The sequence below is a fragment of the Crocodylus porosus genome, unplaced genomic scaffold (genome assembly GCF_001723895.1).
Source record: "Crocodylus porosus isolate Cpor-Errol unplaced genomic scaffold, CroPor_comp1, whole genome shotgun sequence".
NCBI classification, from domain to species: domain Eukaryota; kingdom Metazoa; phylum Chordata; order Crocodylia; family Crocodylidae; genus Crocodylus; species Crocodylus porosus.
The window spans coordinates 18958162-18978616 of record NW_017728931.1 but is presented as its reverse complement, the minus strand read 5'-3'; the positions used below and the strand labels follow the sequence as shown (position 1 = coordinate 18978616).

At 42.9% G+C, this 20455-nt stretch overlaps 1 protein-coding gene across 1 annotated transcript in view; it reads right to left on the bottom strand.

Moving 5' to 3' along the window:
- PHF21B (PHD finger protein 21B) overlaps nt 1-20455 on the bottom strand; it is a 261411-nt gene that overhangs the window by 81653 nt on the left and 159303 nt on the right. The window lies entirely within an intron of this gene.

Sequence of the window (20455 nt, the reverse complement as noted above, 5' to 3'; positions counted from 1 at the left end):
AGGACAGAGCCTTGAGGGACCCCACTGGTCACAGGAAACCACGATGAGTGACTGCCATCGATTACAACCCTCTGGGTCCGACCACGGAGCCAGTTTCCCAGCCAGCAGGAGGCTGCCCATTTTCTGCCCCACTGGGCAGCAGGTTATGGTGCTACTATAGATGTTATCTTTGACCCACACTCTGCCTCCCAATGGTGGAGGACTTATCAGGGTCAGGACTCAGCTCTCACACTCTCTGGCTGAGCCCCCGTTCTCCCTTCACTGGGCTCCACATCACCCTCTCACAACTGGGGCTTCCCACACTGCCCCCTCTCACAACTGGGGCTCAGATGTTATATTCAACCCAAACTCTGCCTCCCAACAGTGGAGGACTTACTGGGGTTGGGACTCAGCTCTCTCACCCTCTGGCTGAACCCCCCCATTCTCCATTCACTGGGCTGCACATCTCTGCCCCTCACTGGGACTTCTCATTGCTGCCCCCTCAGTTCTCACACTGCCCCCCTTCCACTGGGGGCTTAGGTGTTATATTCGACCCAAACTCTGCCTCCCAGCATTGGAGGACTTACTGGGGTCAGGACTCAGCTCTCGCTCTCTCTGGCTGAGCCCCTGTTCTCCCATCACTGGGGGCTTCTCAACGCTCATAATGCTCCCTTCACAATGGGGGCGTCTCAATGCTCATAATGCCCCCTTCAAACTGGGGGCTCAGGGCTTCCCTCCTCAGGGGGCGGGGAAGGGGCTCAGGTAGCCATAGCCATGCCCGAGCCCAACTCTCCAGCTCAGAGTCTCAAACCCCCACAACTACCTCCAGTGAAACAAAACCCCCACAAAGGTGAGGGCTAGGGGTTACGACACCCCAACCCGCCTTTCACTGGGGTGATCACTGGCCTGGCATTTCCTGGGGCCTGTGCCACTGGGAGCCCCACCAGATCACCCTCTCCCATTAGGGTTTAGTTTCAGGTCATACCCTGGACCAGGAGCCTCCTACCAGCCCCTACAGCTCCTCCCTTACCTCCAGATGAAACTCAGGCCAGGCAGTGTTGTTGCCTGACCTCCAGTAGCCAAACTGCCTTGTTTATATAGGCAGCCCTGAACCAAAAATGGCTGCCCTCATTGGGCACCTGGAGGCTGCCAGTTCCAGAGTCTTAAAGTGGCAGGCACACACAGTGGCCTACCACACTACAGAAAGTCATATCTGGCTTATCCTGAACTACTTTAACCCCCCCACATATTTGTTCTGCAATTTGAAGCTTTACTTAGGAATCAAACTCAGTTAACAAAGTTTTCATTTTCTGAGCAAACGAGTGAAGTAGCACTGAGCTGCAGCAATACTCAGAAGCTGTGATCACACCTATAGTCTCTTGCCTGATTGATTCTGAAGAGATTTGCTGTTCAGCTGCTAAGGTGTTTCAATTTTTTTGTGTCTAATATTTCAAACTTCTTTTTTCTGCAGATTTTGTGGAAAATATTTTGAAAGAAGGAAACTACATATATGGCATGTTTAGCAAATCAAATTCTGGCCTACACACCACATGCTGGCCACTTTAGCGCTAAATCACGACATCCTAAGGAGGGTACAGCCTCTTGTGGCTTTTTCCCATCCCAGTCACAGACAGTGGAATATGACTACAAGAAAAAGGCATTATCAAATCTGTTTTATGTTGTATAAATCTACATCTACTAAAATAGCCTAAAAGAGTATATTTAAGTTACTCTAACTTATGCTAGGTACTACTTAGTAGTCAGGTAAATTCAAGACAAACACAAGACAGTCCCCACATGCAGGGCCTTTTGTTTGCCATGACAAGCATAGCAGTGGTACAAATTTATGCCACTGCTTTTTGCCACTAAACATGCCCCTGCATCAGGGGTTGGTGCAGGGCAAATTGACCTGGGTGGGGTAGGGGATGCTGAGGCCAGCACCTGTGCTGGCCCCAACAGCCTTACCTGTGGTCATAGCTGCCTCTCAGGGCAGCAGTGGCAGTGATCTGGCTGCTCAGAGCCTGGCCACCTGCCAGTGTAGCTCTGGCTGGCCAGGCTCTCTTTCTGGTGGCACATACCACCGCTGCATGCACCACACCACTTTTTTCAGTGGCAGCTTTTTTTTTGACACAGTGATCTCTTGGTGCTAAAAAAATTGCAATGCTGCTAATTAGCAGTGCAATGAACAAGTACATGTGCACCACTTGCAATTTGCAGTACCTCAAACTGTTCTGAGGCACTGCAAATCTCACCCATAGGTGAGAAAACTGCATCTGCAATTCCCTGGTCTGGAATTTCATTAACTACTCCTCAACTCTGGAGAACTGGGAACAGGATAATAAGAATCTTGTGAAGGTACAATGAGAATTTGCCTGAGCTATAAGGAGTACATGTAAATGTCAGCTGCATAAAAATCACTAAATAAAGAAACAAATCAGGAAAGAAAGAAACTGAGTTTCAAAAGCATTTTAAACTTGGCTGTGCATCACATTCTGGGCTCTCAGCTTTGTAACAATATTGCTTTGGATCAATGTGACTAAATTACCATTACTATTCAATCAGTAATTTTTGTATTCCCAAACTCTCTAATTGCAACTCTGCAAAACCACTGCAGTTATTTAGTTTCCAACTTAAAAAAAAAAGAACAGTGAAAACTCATTACAGCCAAGTTAGTTTTGAAAGATTACAAACTCTGTGGAATTTACCTAATGATCTAGTTACATTTTTGGAGTAAAAGCACCTACAACAGCAAAGCCCAGGCCAGATTTACCCTTAAGTGGGACCTAGGCAAACAAATTCATGGTCCCCAAGCCAGCTGAACCCTTCCCCATCCCCACCTAGGCATTGCCCATGGGGAGCAGGACTTGGAGCAGCCAATAGGAAGCAGCCACTACAGTGGCGAGGTCAGCAGAGGGCAAGGGAAGGGAAGGGAAGGGAAGGAAAAGGAAAGGGAAGCAGATAGGGCCACTTGTGCCACTGCCCCAGACAGAGGACTGGGCCTCCCTGAATCCCAGAGCCCTAGGCTTGTGCCTAGTTTGCTTATGTGTTAATCTGGCTCTGAGCAAAGCTATTCTCTGATGAATATTCATGCAGAAAATAAGCATGTTTCAACCCAAAAGGAATCCTTTCCAACTTACGAGCATATTGAAATAGCTCTATAAGATACATCCCTCTCCTCAAAGTGACACAGGCAAGAAACTTTTTCCTGAGGTGCTTCATTTATTTTATGCCTCACAGAACAAACCAAGTAAAATGTAGACCCCAACACAGGTTCCTCTGATGCAGGGTCATACTTTCTTATTATCCTTAACAACAGAAATTGTAACAAAAATCTGAAGCACCACATCACCGCTTTTTCCTATTACCTGGCTTAGGTGTTTTATTGGTTCATAGCTGATGGGTTAACAAGCTGCACAGGACAAATAACTTCTTCAGCTTCTGCTGAACTTGAACATATGTGAAGTAGAGGCAGTCATACTGGGATGTCTGTCATCCAAGAGCTAGATCCACTAAAGGACTTACTTAGGTGCCAAAGTCTGATCAAAGTGCCGGTCTTAAATTAATTAATCCAAAAGTGATCTTCACCTGATCTGCTCAATTACTATTTCACCATGGAGGAGTGTAAAATGTCTATATACCATTGTTTTCAGCAGTAAGATTCTTTGGACACCTCTAAGTTTGTTTCTATGCATGCCCAAAAGCACCTGTCTTAAATGTTGAGCTGCTCTGCCCCCAGGCTTAATGTCACAAAGAACTAATGCTCACCATTCCACTACCTAACTTTTAGGTACAGTGTCATTAAAGGAGAAATACAACCCTGAATTAGGCAGGTACTGAGGCATCCCAAACAATGTAGGGGGCCAGAGTCTACTGAAGCTAGGATGCTGAAAGAGTCTCCGAAATTAGCCAGTATCTAATTCTATCTCACTTTTGGGCCAGCCTGGCCAGCCAGAGCCATGTTCTGGCAGTTGGCCAGGCTCCAAGCAACCAGATCACTGCTGCAGTTGGCTTAAATCTCCCCCATGTGAAAAGGAGACAATACTGAAACAAATCATGTGTGACAAGTACAAGCACACAAAAGCACAAAAAATTCAAATATGTGATGACAGAAAATGCTGAATGTACATATAGCGTGTTCCAACAATACTTTAGACATGAAGTTGCTTGACCCTGTTCAGACTTAAAGAGCTGTCATCATGCCCAAGGAACTTTTATGCTGGAAATTTAGACAATTCTCAGGTTTGGTGGCAGTTAAGCAGGGGCAGGGGGAGGGTTTGAGGATTTAAGATTAGGATTTAGCTCCCTACAGGGGTGGAAAATCCCTACAATTATGGAGCACTTGGATGCTGAAGTTCTTTTGTGGATCTGTCCATTTGCAAGAGGCAGGTCTAAATCAGTGATTCTTAACCTTTTAGACTCAAGGTATCCTTTACAAAATGCCAGCAGTTAGCTTTCACTCATTTTTTGACTGCAAAAAAAGTAATTGAGAAATTGTTGAGTTGCAAAAAACCCAGAAAGACAATAACAGGTTTTCAACACCATGGATTTGTATTTGCAGTTGCTAGGCTTATCTTTTTTATCATGTTTTCACACCTCTTAATATTGCACAGAACCTGTATAGTTTCATAGTTTCATAGTTGGTAGGGTTGAAAAATCATCAAGTCCAACCCCCTGCCTTGGCAGGAAAGAGTACTGGGGTCAAATGACCCCAGCAAGGTGTTCATCCAGCCTCCTTTTAAAGACCCCCAGGGTAGGAGCCAGCACCACTTCACTTGGAAGTTGGTTCCAGATCCTAGCCGCCCTGACAGTGAAGTAGCGCCTCCTGATGTCTAGCCTGAATCTACCCTCTGCCAGCTTGTGACCGTTACTTCTTGTCACTCCTGGTAGTGCTCAGGGGAAAAGGGACTCCCCCAATGCCTGCTGGTCCCCCCGACCAGTTTGTAAACGGCCACTAGATCCCCCCTCAGCCTTCTCTTGTGGAGGTGGAACAGGTTCAGGTCCCTTAGCCTCTCCTTGTAGGGCCTGCCCTGCTGCCCCCTGATCATGCGACTGGCCCTCCTCTGGACCCTCTCCATGTTGTCCACATCCCTCCTGAAGCGTGGCGCCCAGAACTGGATGCAGTACTCCAACTGCGGCCTGACCAGTGTTGCATAGAGGAGAAGGATCACCTCCTTGGACCTGCCTGAGATGCATCTGTGGATGCATGACAAGGTACGGTTGGCCTTCCTGACTGCATTCCCACATTGTTGGCCCATGTTCATCTTGGCATCAATAATGACTCTAAGATCCTTTTCTGTCTCTGCACTGATGAGAAGGCAGTTTCCCAGCCTGTAGATATGGTGCTGCTTCTTCCTCCCCAGGTGCATCACCTTGCACCTGTCAGTGTTGAAACCCATCCTGTATCACCCTTAAAATGATCTCACAGCACCCTGGTTGTGAATCACTGATCTAAGCCTACTAGAACTGAAAGAGATTAGGGAAAAATTCCTTCTGCCTCTGTTTTCAATTTCCTCTTTGTTTGCTTTGTGAATTAGGCAGAGAGGTAGCATATTTTTGTATATTAATGTACTGTATATTAATGGTAGATTCCCTGCATCTTCACAGAGCCCAACTGAATTCAGCATGGATCAGTCTTTGCGTAGATCCTTCTAAAAACAACTAATTGCATGATTTGGGCAAACACTCCATGGGTCTTTTCCACAGGAAAAAGGGAGAGAGAGAGAGAGAGAGAGAGAGAGAGAGTGTGTATGTGTATGTGTGTGTGTGTGTGTGTGTGTGTGTGTGTGTGCGCGCCTGCACAAAATATTTTTACACAGATCATACAGTGAACTATTTTTAGAAGGGCCCATGCATAGACTGCCACGGACCCATGTTCAGCTCAGAAGAACTCTGTGAAGGTGCAGGGAATCCACCATTAAGAGTGAATGTGTGTATTAGGAGTATTATATTGTATTGTGTGTGTACATACACACACACATATAGATATCAATAGATAGACAGATATAGATATTAATATAGATATCTACACACGTACATATAACATATAGAGATATAGATTATATACACACAGTACAATATATACATGTATGCGCACACATACATCTATACATATACATTCTCTCCTTCTTGCTTTGCAAAAGACCCATAGGATGTTTGCCCTGATCACACAAGTACAGGTTTTGAACTTGAAATTACATTTAAACCTTTATTCTGCTGATTAGATTCCAAGCTGATAGCCCCGCTTCAAAAAACAGTGATCTCACCATGCTATGACTAAAGCAGAAAAAATAAAATAAAATCAATTGCAAGGTACGGTCCAGAGTTTCCAATTACATTCTTCCTGCAAAACTTAAAATTACATATATTTTACTTTTTTTCAAAATGTAAATTTTCTTTTTAAAAGTGGAATATGTAATTATAGCTTCCAAATAAAGTTTCTTACTGTCACAGGAAAAACTGTGGTAGAAGTGCTAATGATGTGACCGCATAGATGACAGCAAAATTTGGCAATCAGCTGCACTGACATAAATCTGGAGTATCTCTACCTGACTTAAAAAGGCTTGATCCAAATTTACACATTAAACTAATGGTGGAAATTGCCCCATCTGGTTTAGATACCAGGAAGACTTGTGAAACAAACTCATTAAAGTACACTGTAAAAAGAGACACCAAACCAAGAAATAAGATGATCCTGAGTCTACATAATAACTTGTCAAGTCAAAAGGGCTTCTTGGACTCTGGCCAGATGATCCAGGATTGATCTTGTATCCCTCCAGCCTTGAGAACAAAGCATAAACACTTGGAGCCATTACATTATCTACTTAGTCTTTAAAGCCGACATTTACAGATAAAGCAGAAAGTATCCCATCTGTCCATGGTAGTGGTTGTGTTTTTTTTTAAAGCATATGAACAAATGTAGTTTCTGACTTCCTGCCAATGGACAACATGAAATATTAAAAGCTACAGTTTGATGGAACCCAGATAATTTCAATTTTTGACAACTGCCATGTATTTTGAAGAGACCAGAGGAAAAAAATACAGTAATGTTGCATTATGAATTAAAGACTGCTAGTTCATTGGACAGAGTGGCAGGATGCTAATTGGACAATTTAATTGATTACAAATCACAGTGTTCTAAAATCACATTCTCCAAAGTTCTCTGCCAAAGTCTGACAGCCTTCTCATCACCATTACACACAAATGGCTGTCTTTTCTAAATGTTTCTTTCCTTTTTGTCTAATGATGGTATTAATACTATAAAGAGAAATGCAGGTCACAGATTAAGTTAAAACTTTTTTATCTATGTATGGGATACGACCAGTGAAGGTCAGTAGAATTTAAATCACCAGTCACACTTCAAGAAACTTCAGGGAAGACAACATGTTACCTAAACCTTATCACCTTGGCATTCATTATCTGCTCAATCACTGATAGTTCACTTTTCTTGTATGTAAAACTGAAGCTGTCTCCAGTACAGCCAATCTCCTCTGGTTGCTTGATTCAATGAGTGATGCAACAATCAAGTGTTTTTAATATCACAATCCATCACCATGGATGCAAATTGATGATACAGACACTGGGTTGTAGCTTTATTTAATAAAAGCAAACATAAGAAACAGCTTAAACTAAAGGAGTTACAAAAGAAGTGGGTTAATAGGATCTTGCTGAGAAAAACAAATTGTCTCCATTAACTAAATAGCTCTTTTCTAAAAGAAATTGGTATGTTTGCGTGTGTGATGGTTCATAACTCTTCAGATAAAGGATAATTCAAAATTCTAATAGAAGGCCAGAGATCATGCACAAGGGGCAAGAGCCATTACTCATTCTTCCCCAAAGGGAAGGAAATAATTTGCTTCCTTGCTCATTTGTTTCAAGAACTTTGCTGACCTTGTCATTCACCTTTCTTTATTGAGATATAGTCTTACAGATAGAAAATAAGAATTAGGAGTCTGATTCTCATCTCATCAGAAATAAACAAATTTAATTGTTTCTGATGAAAATTACTCCTCTTCAGCTGGTGAAAGAATTGGGTCCCAAATCACCCCTTTGGGAGTATTTTCCTGAAAACCAACTCTACAATTAGAATTATCTGGGTAACTAATATGCCAACTCAACAAAGACTCTAAGGAACATGAACAATTATAGACATAAAGTCAACAGAATTATTAAACTGCTTAAGCATAAGATTAAATGCTTTACAGGATCGCCTAATGTCCTTATCTTATTCCCACTGACAACAGTAACAAAATTCCTACATACTTGTAAAGGAAACACTACAGTCCTTCATCAAGCATAACGGGAATCATGGTCAATTCAGGATTTCAGAATTTGGCCCAAGTCACTGAATAGCTGACACCAAAGCCTGGTTGTAAAGTACTTAAAAAGAACTTATATTTGTTTGACCTAGGCTTAACAGAAGAGTTTTGGTTTTTAATATGAATACTAGCCCCCACCCCAGCTAAATAAGCAGGAGGACCTGGTCCTTCCTGGGTTTCAAGAGGAACTTTGACTGTCTTCTGTTTAACTTATAAGTAATAAACGCGCTGATCAGGGTGTAATAAACTAGCCCTTTCAAGTCCCTTGTAGTCAGAAGGACCCAACTTCCTGCTGTGGCAAGAAAAAAAAAATCTCAAACTACTTTTGAAAAAATGGCCTGAGATAAGTCTTCCTGCAAGTTACATCAGGATGATTCCTCAGAAAGGAATTTACCATAGAGGACAGTGGGAAAGATAGGGTTAGATTCCCCTTGCTTACACTGTCCCTCTGCTGTCTACATTGACCAAAAGTGGTGATCCCAATGGGAAAGAATAAATGAATACCAGGCTGTCAGGTGGTGTTTGCCTGGCGGAATGGGGCAGTCCCTCTCACGCTGTTGCATCCCCGACCCCATGCCACCCCACCCTACTACCACCACCTCCAGCAGGGAAAAGTCTGGCAGCAGCTACCCCCATCACCACCAGGCAGACCCAGCTGTGGTTCTCAGCCAGGATCCCCACCCCCATCCCTTCGGCAGCCGTCTGTCACTGCTCCAGCTAGAGAGGAGAAGAGTAGGGCCGGCGCTGCTCTCTGGAGCAAACAGCATAGCCCAGCCAAAGACTGCAAAGCATGCTGGGATGCTGGGGGACTATGATTTAACACGAACAAAAAAGGGGTTTGGGACAGAAGTTTCATAAACCAGTTTGACCTAAATCAGCTAAGTCTGATACTACATTCAACCAGGTTTATCTTCTAGCAGTTTCAGCCATTTTAAAACTGGTTCTTGTACACTGAACTTCTGTTCTGTGACAGGTTTAAACTAGTTTCTGATCACTTATACCAGTTTATGTGTAAGTTCTGTCCCTAGCCCTAGTGTATGTATAGACACCTATATCTACATGTTCAATTTATATTTCATCCTTTTCCTCCTCTTCATTCTCTCTCTCAAAACACACACTTTTAATTGGTTATTGCATAGCAATTTAACTTGAAACTTTATCAAAAGACTGTGATGTGAAGAAAAGATAACAACGAACTTCTAACATCAACAAGTGTTAATAAATATTAATATAACATCAGCACCACTTTTACTGCAATGTGAAACCAGTTTATTATACACAGATGAAATCAAATCACAGCTTTTATTACTGTTAGGAATTACTTCTAAGATATTTCCATTTACCACTTGAGTATTCATCAGCACTATGTATTTACAAGAGAGAGAGAGAAAGAAAGAGAGAGAGAAGAGAGAGAGACTCACTCTCTTTGCTACTTAGTTATAAAATAATTTAAGAGCAGTATTTTATGGTACAGTTTCCCAATTAATTTAAATATACACTTAAATATGCAGTTAGAGTTCAATACTTTGCAACCATACCTACTGTCCATGCTTTATACAGCATAACGGTTTTAAGAGCCACAGGAAATTTTATCCTGTTTCTGTTTTCAGTATGAAGGTTGCATCCTGAAAGAAGATGAATAAGGAGTTTGCAGTCTAATAATACATGCCTGGGGTCAAGCATTCAAGTATATATGAATCAGTCAACTGCCCCACAACCTCTACCGATGATAAAAAAAACCCCACTTTGTGACAATAAATAGAAGTGAGACAGTTGGCTGTACTCCAAAGCCTTTCATTTCCTAAAGTGGTGTCTTTTATTAAAGTAACAGCACATGTAGGATAAGTGGATGTTTTATGTATCCTGTAATTTAGAAAATCTAAGAGATGATTTTTTCCCCTGAAGTTGATCACCTTGTGTTATTACAAACTGCACTTCAACTAAGAACCACACAGCCCTCAAATATCTAACTATCCTTTCCATTCTTACTCTATAGTTTTAACAGAACTGGAAATTCTGACATTTTCAAGAATACTTCCTTGGTAATTTATGAGGCACAGACAGCCTCCAATTACAACAAAATAGCTACAGTGTACTACCATTTTTTTAGCGCATTCTTTGGTTTTCTGAAGCGAATCAAAGCTCTCCATGGGGGTTACTCTGATTGGTGTCAAAACAATAATATGCTAAACTCAAAGCATTTGACCAGGAGACTGAATTTTATTTGTTTATATGGACATTATATACATATATATAAAATACTACAAAACCTTTCCGAGGAGGACTCTCGTACATTTTATAACGGATGTTATTTGTAAATTAAAACAGACCTCGGGTTTCAGAGATTTGCAGATTATTCCAAAATGTAAAATTAAAGCAAATGCAATTCCTTCCCGCAAGTCAGTTTCTTTTGGACAGTTCTTCATAAGAAAACGAATTAACTGCTTTTTAACTGACCTTATGCTAAGTACATCTTAATGGACTACTTCCTACTATGAAAGTGTTAGATACCAGTTATGAATCCATTCTGACACAACATGTGAATCAGCAGGTCCCACTGACTTCCCTGGGAATTTGGTTGTGCACAGAACACAGCACTGCACCTAAGCAGTCTCTAGTCTGTCCTTGATATCTGTGGAAGTTTTGCCTACACAAGAGCTATGGGATGTGGTCCTCAGTGAGATAATCATACGCATCTCTGACCCTATTGTTGAACATACACAAATGCAGACTGAGGAAGGAAAAGAAAACCCATACTCCTGGGGATGTATTGACCATATACGCATGCATGTGTGGGGTACTTAAAAGAAATCCATTTATACTCAGGAGGCATAAGTGGTTATCCTGAATTTGACATTTAAATGTTCTATCAACAACAACTAGCATTGCAAAATGGCTTAATTAACCTAAAAGGGTGTAATTTTATGCTATTTAGCAAGAAATACAATTTTTTAAGTGCTATTATGCAGTATAGATCAGAATTGTGACTCCTGTTCTTAGGTAAATTTACCTCATGGAATTAATCTGGATATATGCTGATATAAATGCAGAAGGAATCTGGCATACATATTTTGTAATCTATTGCCTAAAACCATTAGGGTCTCTACAACATTTTGTTAGGCTAGTGGGGAGGTATGATTCATTGAATTCTGTCCTGGTTCAATAACATTTAAGATTAATTGAATACTGCAACATGCTTGGCTTTGGAGGCAATTTCTCCCCTACTCCCCTCATGTTTCCTTACATCTCCTTAAAAACAACATGGCTAGGGACAGAAGTTACACGTTAACTGATTTAAGTGATCAGAAACTGTTTTAAATTTGTAACAGAATAGAGGTTCAGTGCACATAAACCGGTTTCAAAATGGCTGAAACTGGTTTAAGATAAACCTGGTTGAATGTAGTATCAGACTTAACTGATTTAGGTCAAACTGGTTATGAAACTTCTGTCCCAGACCTCTTCCTGGTTCAAGTTAAATCAGAGTACCCCAGCATCCCAGCATTTTGCAGCCCTGGGCTGGGCTATCTGCTCCAGAGACCAGAGCTGGCCCCCTCCCTCTGCTCCCTAGCTGGAGCAGTGAGGGCTGGCTCACTGGCCTCATTGTGTGGCTCATCGGGGCCCCCAGGCAAACCTCTGCTGGGGTTTGGGACCAAGGAGGGGGGGTTAAACTTCCCTTCCACTCAGTGTGGAGCTGCCTTTCCCTGTTTACTTTAAGCTGGCTGCAACTGTGAACTACAAGTCCCAGAGGCACCTGGACACAGAAGGAAGTGATGAGCATGAGCAACTCTGCAGCTGTGAGTCTGGACTGCAAATCCCAAAGACCTTGGGGCCAGCAGGAAGAGGAACTGAACACACAGCCCATGCTGGCTACTGCCAGAGAGCTGTGCTTTAGTACCCCCAGCTCCTGGCTTGAGCCACTGGAGGCATGTGGCTACATTTCCTGAATCAAAAGGGAATATCTGTGCATTTACTTATTGGTTCAATCTTTACAGCTTAGGCTAACCTGCAAAGACTGAATCAATTCAGCCTTGGGCTTTTTGCCCCATGTGAACATATTTGCCTTAAAGTTGTCAGGGAATGATCAAAGGGACTAAAACTAGAATACTGAATCTTTTCATTTAGGGATGATGACTGGAATCCAATTCTGGTCAGTACTGGATCTTTACTGAATGTCCTTTGCTGGCCTGTGCCTAGCACCGTGTTTCTCAACATTTTTAGACTCAAAGCACCCCCTGTTAGACCTAAGCACCCCTCAGAAAATATCAGCTCTTAGTTTTTACTCATTTTTTTACTATAGAAGAGCAATAGAATGTTTCTTCTATTGCAAAGAACTCAAAAAGAACATACCAGGTCAAAATATTTTTGACACAAGAGATTCCTATTTGAAATCTCTGGGTTTATATTGTGAATCATGCATAGCTGTTTGCATAGGTAACAGTGTATTGTACAACACCCTTTAAAAGGATCTCATGTCTCCTCAGGGTGCTGTAGCACCCAGGTTGAGAATTGCTGGCCTAGCACAATGCACACAAGACAGGACAGATGACCCAGGGTTAGGGTGCTCTCCAGGAACTCAGGAGACTGAGACTGAACTCCCTCCTCTACCAGAGTCCTGTGTGCCCTGGGACAGACTTAGGTCCTTGATGGTCTCTTTTCACTAAATGATAAACAAGGAGTCAGGTCCATGTGATAAGGGTTTGACATAATTCACAGACTTTGCTCAAAAAAAGAAATATGAGCAGAATATGGAGGGAAACTAAGGGCTTGTCTACACATCAGAATTACTGCAAAGTAGGCTCAAGTGTGAACAGTCAGTACTCTAGCCATTCCACACTAACTTTCAAAGGTTTCATTGCACACTGAGAGTATCCATGCAGGGAATTAGCTGGGAATAGACAACAAACTAAATTCATGCCCTTACTTGCTTCAAGATAACTTCTCCGTCTAATATTCTTTGGAAGATTGTTGTGATGAAATTGCCAAGAACTTCCCAGTTGATCTAGGAAACAAACGCAGCAGGAACTCTTTGCATTTGGAGCTACTAATCATGAATGGAAAGATGATGGCAAGTGTCTTCCCAGGAAGCTCCCAAGAGTTGTACAGAATCTCCTGACTATAATGGCTGTTCCCTGTCATGGCAGTGACCAGCTATTTCTGAAGCCAGCTTCAGTACTGCAATGTGAAAGTTATGCTAATTGAATGGGAAGCAGGAAGCAACTGCAGCCAAGGCAAGAGCCAGTTCTGGCAGCAATCTAACTCTATGACCACTGAGTTCTTTTTCTTTATATTGTAGTAGCTTTTGAGAATCACCTGAGTAGCCAGTCAGTCATGTTTTCTCTTCTTCCACACACCTTGCTTGTGACCCAAAGAGCTGGCTGGCCTCCCTGTCCTCCAGATAGGTGAGAGGATTTATGTTTCCCCTAAATAAGCTACTGTTATGCTCTCTGGTGATGGCATTTATCTTTAAACCAGACAAGATGGAGGCTTGTTTAACACTGCAAGCTTTAGTGTGAAAACCAAGGTGAAATAGCTGGTTCTGAGAGATTTCCCATTTGCACATGACGCAGCCTTGGTTGCCCATAGTGAATCATTCCTGGAAAATCTCTTGGGCAAATGTTATGCATCATACAAGAGCTTTGGGCTGATAGTCTCAAGAAGATTATGATCATATACCAATGGATGGAAGAACTAGTGCCTGACATCACTCTGGAGGGAAAATGTCTTGATATTGTTTACAGCTTTTGCCACTTGGTTTCTATGATCAGAAAGGATCTTGACCTTCAGATTTGACTGACTAACAAAATCAGAAAAGCAGCTAAGAATTTTGGGCTTTTACCGAAATGTGCATGGAATAACAACAAACTATCAAATAAGGTGAAGATGTGAGTCTATAAGACTTGCAATCTGTTATCCCTGCTTTATGGTTCAGAAATATGAACTACATATGCTAGGCAGAGTTATATGCACTCTTGCTAGCATAGCATATTTCACTTTGGATGGACTACACAGCAATTTTCCTGGTATAAACTAAAGATTGAACAGATTCTACATAAAATGCCTGTGCAAATTCCTGAAAATGAAGTGGAAAGATAAAATGCCAAACACAGAGGTGCTGGAGTGCACAGCACTGACAAACTTAGATACCACTATCCAGAAGAGAAGGTTGTGATGGCTGGGCCATGTCAGGAGAATAGGAAGACACATTATCCCCAAGAATATTTTGTACAGCAAGATCTGAGGCAGCTCTAGAAAGTGGGGTTGCCCTCTATGGCAGTACCACAACATGTGCAAAACTAATATGAAGCTGTTCAACATCAGTGTAGAAAGCTGGGAGGAGTGTGCAAAATCCTGTCCAATCTGGAGAAAACATCCTGCACTAAGTGCAGCTCATCATGAAGGGCTTTGATCCAGATGATGGAAGAAAAGTGAAAAAGAAGAAAGCAGCATGTTGTAAACTTCAGACTCCAACTCAGACAACACATGGATCTGTGAAACTTCTAACAAGCTGTGTTGCTCTTGAATTGGGCTTGTCAGCCACGAACAGGTACATCAGGCACCTGATTATACATGTAAGAAGTCTACTATAATCCAGTACATTGGTGATCCATTGGCGGTGCACCCCCTAAAAAAGGTGCGAGCAGCCACTGCTTGCCCCCTGCCCCCACCCCACTGTCACCGCCAGCGGCGTCTGTGGGCAATCAGCAATTGCCACTGGCCGCCACCACTACTGCTAGCAGCATCTGCATATGGTCACTGGTAGGCACTTGTCTCCACCCCTCCACTGCTGAAAGTGCCGGCAGCATCCGGCACTTTGGGACCTCCCCGCTTACTGCAGCCACACTCCTGCTGCCATGCCCCCCCAGCCACCAGGGGCACGCTTTGTTCATGATCCAATGGATTCGTGGTTCCTTGTATATGCTCTCTGGCCCCTGATCTGGTTGTTCACAGGAGAAAGAATTTTATTTCAGTCAGTGAATTGTTCCAGCAAAGTTGATAAGACACTGTCTACCAGGAAAGCAGCCCCTTCCTCCTGCCTTAAGTTAGAAAGTAGAGGCAGTGTTAGGGAACAGAAAATACACCATCAAAAGGAACCATTTCAAAAAGAAGTATCACCTGGGGAATTCAATCTATCATTTGGTTATCTAAGGGTCATGTCCACATAACTATGGGGATGTAGTTTATACCAGGAAAACTGTGCTTTTTAGTCCATTCAAAATGAAAAACGCTTTGCCAGCAGGAATGCAGTACATATAACTGTATCTACACTAAAGGTTTCTGTCACCACAGCTCCGTCAGTCAGGGATAACACCTCTTTACATTCCTGACTCAGGCAGACCAGGAAAAATTGCAGTGTAAACCTAGTGTCTGCTGCTTAGATGATTCCCATCACCCTCACATTGGTTCTTTAGGATAAATGATAAGTATCTAAAGAATCCCTCAGAGTTTATTGTATAATACTTATATAGACTATTTTTAATCATATAGTTTCTGTCACTAACAACTATACCTCTAAATCCTGAAAAATACATTTGGACACCAGAACCCATAATGGAAGTGCTGACACACAGCAGTGCAAATGGATATTCTGTAATTAACTTACTGATATTGAATCCTATCTATATTTAAAAGCTACAGGCCAAGAATGAAAGTGGTCTGCTTCTTGTTTTATGTTGAGGTTTTTTCTGCTGAGTTTCATTTAGGCACAGTGGTTTTCAACCTTTTTTCATTTGCAACCCCCTAAAAATGTTTGAATGGAGGTGGGGACTCCTTTGAGTCATAAGTGTGGTTATTCACGTACTTTGATTGATCATTGTTCTGTTTCATGGACCCCTTAGACAGTCTGTGGACCTCTAGGGATCCACGGACCAAAGGTTGAAAACCACCGTTTTAGCATAAGGCAGGGTAGATTAGCCCCTTGTAGACTAACTAAATCAGAGCATTTCATCCTTTTGCTAGATACCACTTGAGATGACTGTGCATACAGTCTGATCCCCTTACATGCTTTCAAGCAGAAACCACTGTTCAGAAACTCATAACATTACATTTCATGCCCTTGCCCTTTCCCTACTTCATAGACACAGAAGAAAAGCAGCACTACTCCAGTAATCTCATTTACTACTATCAGCTTGCCACCTTAACCCAGTTTGCAGAAGGCTGTCATTATTCCCATCTCACAAACTTTGTACATTTCAGCAGAAAAACGACTTTTCCAAGCTATTACTAGTACAAAAGCAGTATTTACTGGTTACTTTACCAATATAACATCCTCAACTGAGGCTCTTGAACTGGTAAATAAGGTGTTACTCCTATTGATCTTAAATTCCCACTCTGAGATCCAAGCAGTAAAAATCAAAAGTTTTCTGAGTGTAAGACAAGAATAGAGGCTTTTACTGGAACCAAAAACTTTACAGAACAATTGAATTAATTTAGAGGAATTAAAGTAAACTGGTATTCCAGGCCCCTGACTCCCCAGCACCTAGACTCAAAGGTAACTTTCACTTTAGTTTGTTTGCAGTTAAAATTTATAACTGTTCTTATGTATGCATGTCAGGGGCGTATCCATAAGGCTGAAGTAGTGTAGTTGGACCCCACTCTGATTTCTGGTTCTCCCAAAGTTTAAAAACAATTATCTGGCAGTAGCAGCAGCATTTCTATTCTAGCAGCAGTGAGGGAGTCACTTGACTTCATGGCTCATTATAATTTACCTGATTCCACTTAAACTCTTCACTCCATGGATGTTAATTACCATCTCCCCCTTTTTTTAAATGGTCTTGATGTTCCATTACCCTTTCTTATGCAATTCTGCTGTCCGCTAGCTGTTCCTGGTAATGTAGTTCATATTTCACAGCACTGCAGACTGTTTTCAAACTAGCTAAAAACATTAACGAAAGTGTGCAAAACACTTTCAGTGGAGCACTGGATGCACTGTCAAGATGCTCAAGAAGGCTAGGTTTTCTCTTTACGAATCTAAAAGAGATATGCATTTAATTCCAGTGACTTAAGGTCTAAAGAAACAACATTTTTTATTAGTTTTGCCCAGTTGTTGTGATTTTAATATATAATATATAACAAATTCATGCATATTCCAATAAAGTTAAATTTGTTTTGGCTTTGATCTTAAACTGAATAATATAGACTTAGTAAAGTTCCTTGTTTCTTTTCACCTGGAGAAAAATGCGTGTTGTATTACAACTGATGATGCACGACTACACCATCTGCACCACCCTTTTCAAAATCCTAAACCCCGCCCATGATGCCTATCAACTGTTTCATTCAGAGATGGAAGTACTATGATAATTAGTATACAGGTTTCCTATTGTTCAGCTTTTTATGCTGAAAATTATTGACGTGATCAGAATAGCACAATCACAGATCTAAAGTTGTAAGGAACTGCACAGTAAGCCCACTTAGGAAGGGATCACACAGACAAAGGACATGAATTTATGGTGAAACAAAACACAGTCCCAAATGCAGAGCAATATTTTGATTGCTATTTTGGTAATAGCACACTTCAACTTAAAATGAAATGGCTCAGAGGAAAAAGTTCTAACTATGGAGCAAGTAGTGCCTGCAGTCTGAAAGATCATGGAGCTGGAGCACACCTCCTGCCAACACAGAGCTCAGCCCCACTAGGGATGTCCTGCACAGGTAACCACAATGGGTTTGGAGTATGGAGAGAGGCGAGGCTGGCATATCCTTCTGCAGGATGCATGGCAGAAGTGCTAGGGCTACTTCAGTTATTCCACGCCCTACTAGGAAGTAGAGGCGCACCGATATATTGGTTGCCTATTAGATCAGCACTGATCAAAGGGAAATTTATGTTATCAGCTACTGGCTTTTTTCGGCTGTTGTAGCCGATAATATTCTCCGATAATTAATTATGCCTTCTGGGTGGGACACCTGGACTCCTGAGTTCCCACAGGCTGGGGCCCCTGGATGCCTGGGTTCCCTCCTGTGAGCCAGGGTTACACCAGATACATCCCCGTCCCCTCACTGGTGGAGTGGGCTGGAGTGGAGCAGCTACTGTGGGGTCCCATGTGCTGATGTAGGCTGGGCAGACACTGTAAGAGGCACCAAGTGCCGCAGAAGTGACTGGGGCAGGGAGGGGTGGGCACCTGCCTGACCAAACCCAGTGTGACTTAACCCACAAGTGCCCATGGGTCTGCATGCCAAGGGCAGAATCTGGCAGGGGCCAGGGGAGCCACTCCCCACTGCTGGATGCAGCAGGGTCCTTCCCCCAACAGGGAGCCTGGCCTAAGGGCCGCCCAGCCCTGGGCAGCCTCAGGCTCAAGCAGCTGCCCACAGGCTGGGGTTGAAGGGCAGGCGCTGCAACTGGCATGGGGCACTTTTACATGTGCTCCAGAAGTGGCAGGGGGGGAGGGTGCTTTAATCAGAGCAACTCCAAAAGCTGCTCTAATTAAAGTGCTGTTGTGTCTCCTGCATCAGTGTCCCCATGCTTAGAAATGGCAGTGGGGGCACTTGAACTAAAGCTCATTCAATGAGCTTTATTACTAAATATCGGTTATCAGAATGGTATTGGCCAATATGGCTGGTTAATAATCAGCTATCAGTATCAGCAAAAAAAATCTTTATCAGTGCACTCCTAAGAACGACTCCACTGTAACAGCAGAGGAGCTCACAGCCAACTCCTCTAACCACGTTCTTCCCAAGAATTTGTAAAAGAGCTGGTACTCCACAATACACACTTCATTAAATCTATATCATACAGCTTCTTCCTTAGGGTTCTGCTTTTAAAATGCTTCCAACTAGTTATATTAAAAATAGTTCTTCAAACAGTAACTGAGCATATGCATTTTCAAACATTTACTGTTGTCCATTAATTCAATAAAATATTTACAGGAAATTAGGTTTTGGAGTCCCTTTTCCAGAGAAAAAGTAAAAAATGTTAAACTTATAGCTGAAATAGTGAATAAAGATTAGTATCAAATTCCTGACTCAGTGGGTGTGTCTACACAAGGCACTAGAAGTGCAGTACACTGATTCTACCATGCATTAGTGCATCATAGTGAAAGTCAGGTTAATGCACTAATGTGCAGCAGAATTAATCTACTGCACATTAACGTCACATAAAAAAGTGCACCAGTACTACTGTGCAGTAGCTCCAATTATGGACAATTAAGTTAGTACCTGTTATTATAGGTGCTAAATGTCATGTGCCATAATTACGGAACATTAATCCACACGTAGATGTGCCCAATTACTTGGATGCTACTACGTTGAAGACACTGGTGCTGCTCCAAAAGAAATTAGTTTTCATGCTTATATGTTGTGGTCTCTTATGTTAGGCAATTACGTTGGTCAGTGGTGGGCATTCCCAGTGTTACCTTTGGGCTGAGGTTCTATGGCCCACGAAGGCTGACAACCTCTGCCTTTCCATCGGTGCTTGGTTCTACAAAGCTTCTGCAGTAAATGTATCTTTTTGTTCTAGTGTTTTGCTCTTCTCTAGGCCTTTTTAGAGGCGCTTTTGTACGTAAGAGAGGAGGAGACCAGAGCACTGCAAGAAACAGTGCCCCTAACTCTTTGGCTAGGGATAAACCAGTGCAAGTGATCAGAAGCAGGTTTAAACCTGTAACAGAACAGACGCTCAGTGCATATAAACCAGTTTGAAAATGGCTGAAACTGGTTTGAGATTAATCTGGTTGAATGTAGCATCAGACTTAACTGATTTGGATCAACGCAGCGTCTGCCTCCGACTCCTCCATGCAGAAAATGCAGTAGAAGGGCTTCTCTTGCTGTGTGCTGCAAGCCACACAGCTCTCACCCTCCCCTTGGTCCCTAACAACTCCCACTACCTGCCCAGTGTTTAGAGCAGCGCTTCTCAAACTTAGCCGGGGCTAGAGGCGGGCCTTACTGGCCCTGAGGCGCCCCTGACTGGCCACCCCTCCTCAGCTCCCATGAACGGAGCCGACTCAACTGCTCCTGCCCGAGGGGTGGTGCAGCGCGCGCCTGCGAGAGCCCGTGCTGTTGCTCTCGGCCTGGCGAATCTCCTCGCAGGCTGCGGCCCCCGACCCCATCCCCAGCACTCCCCGGGGGTCGGGCGAGCTCGGACTGAGCAGGCGCCAGCAGCCGCGGCGGGCGGGGCCGCCTGACCGGTGCTGCCGCCGCCACCCAGCCGCGGTCCCTCCCCGCGGACGCAGCGT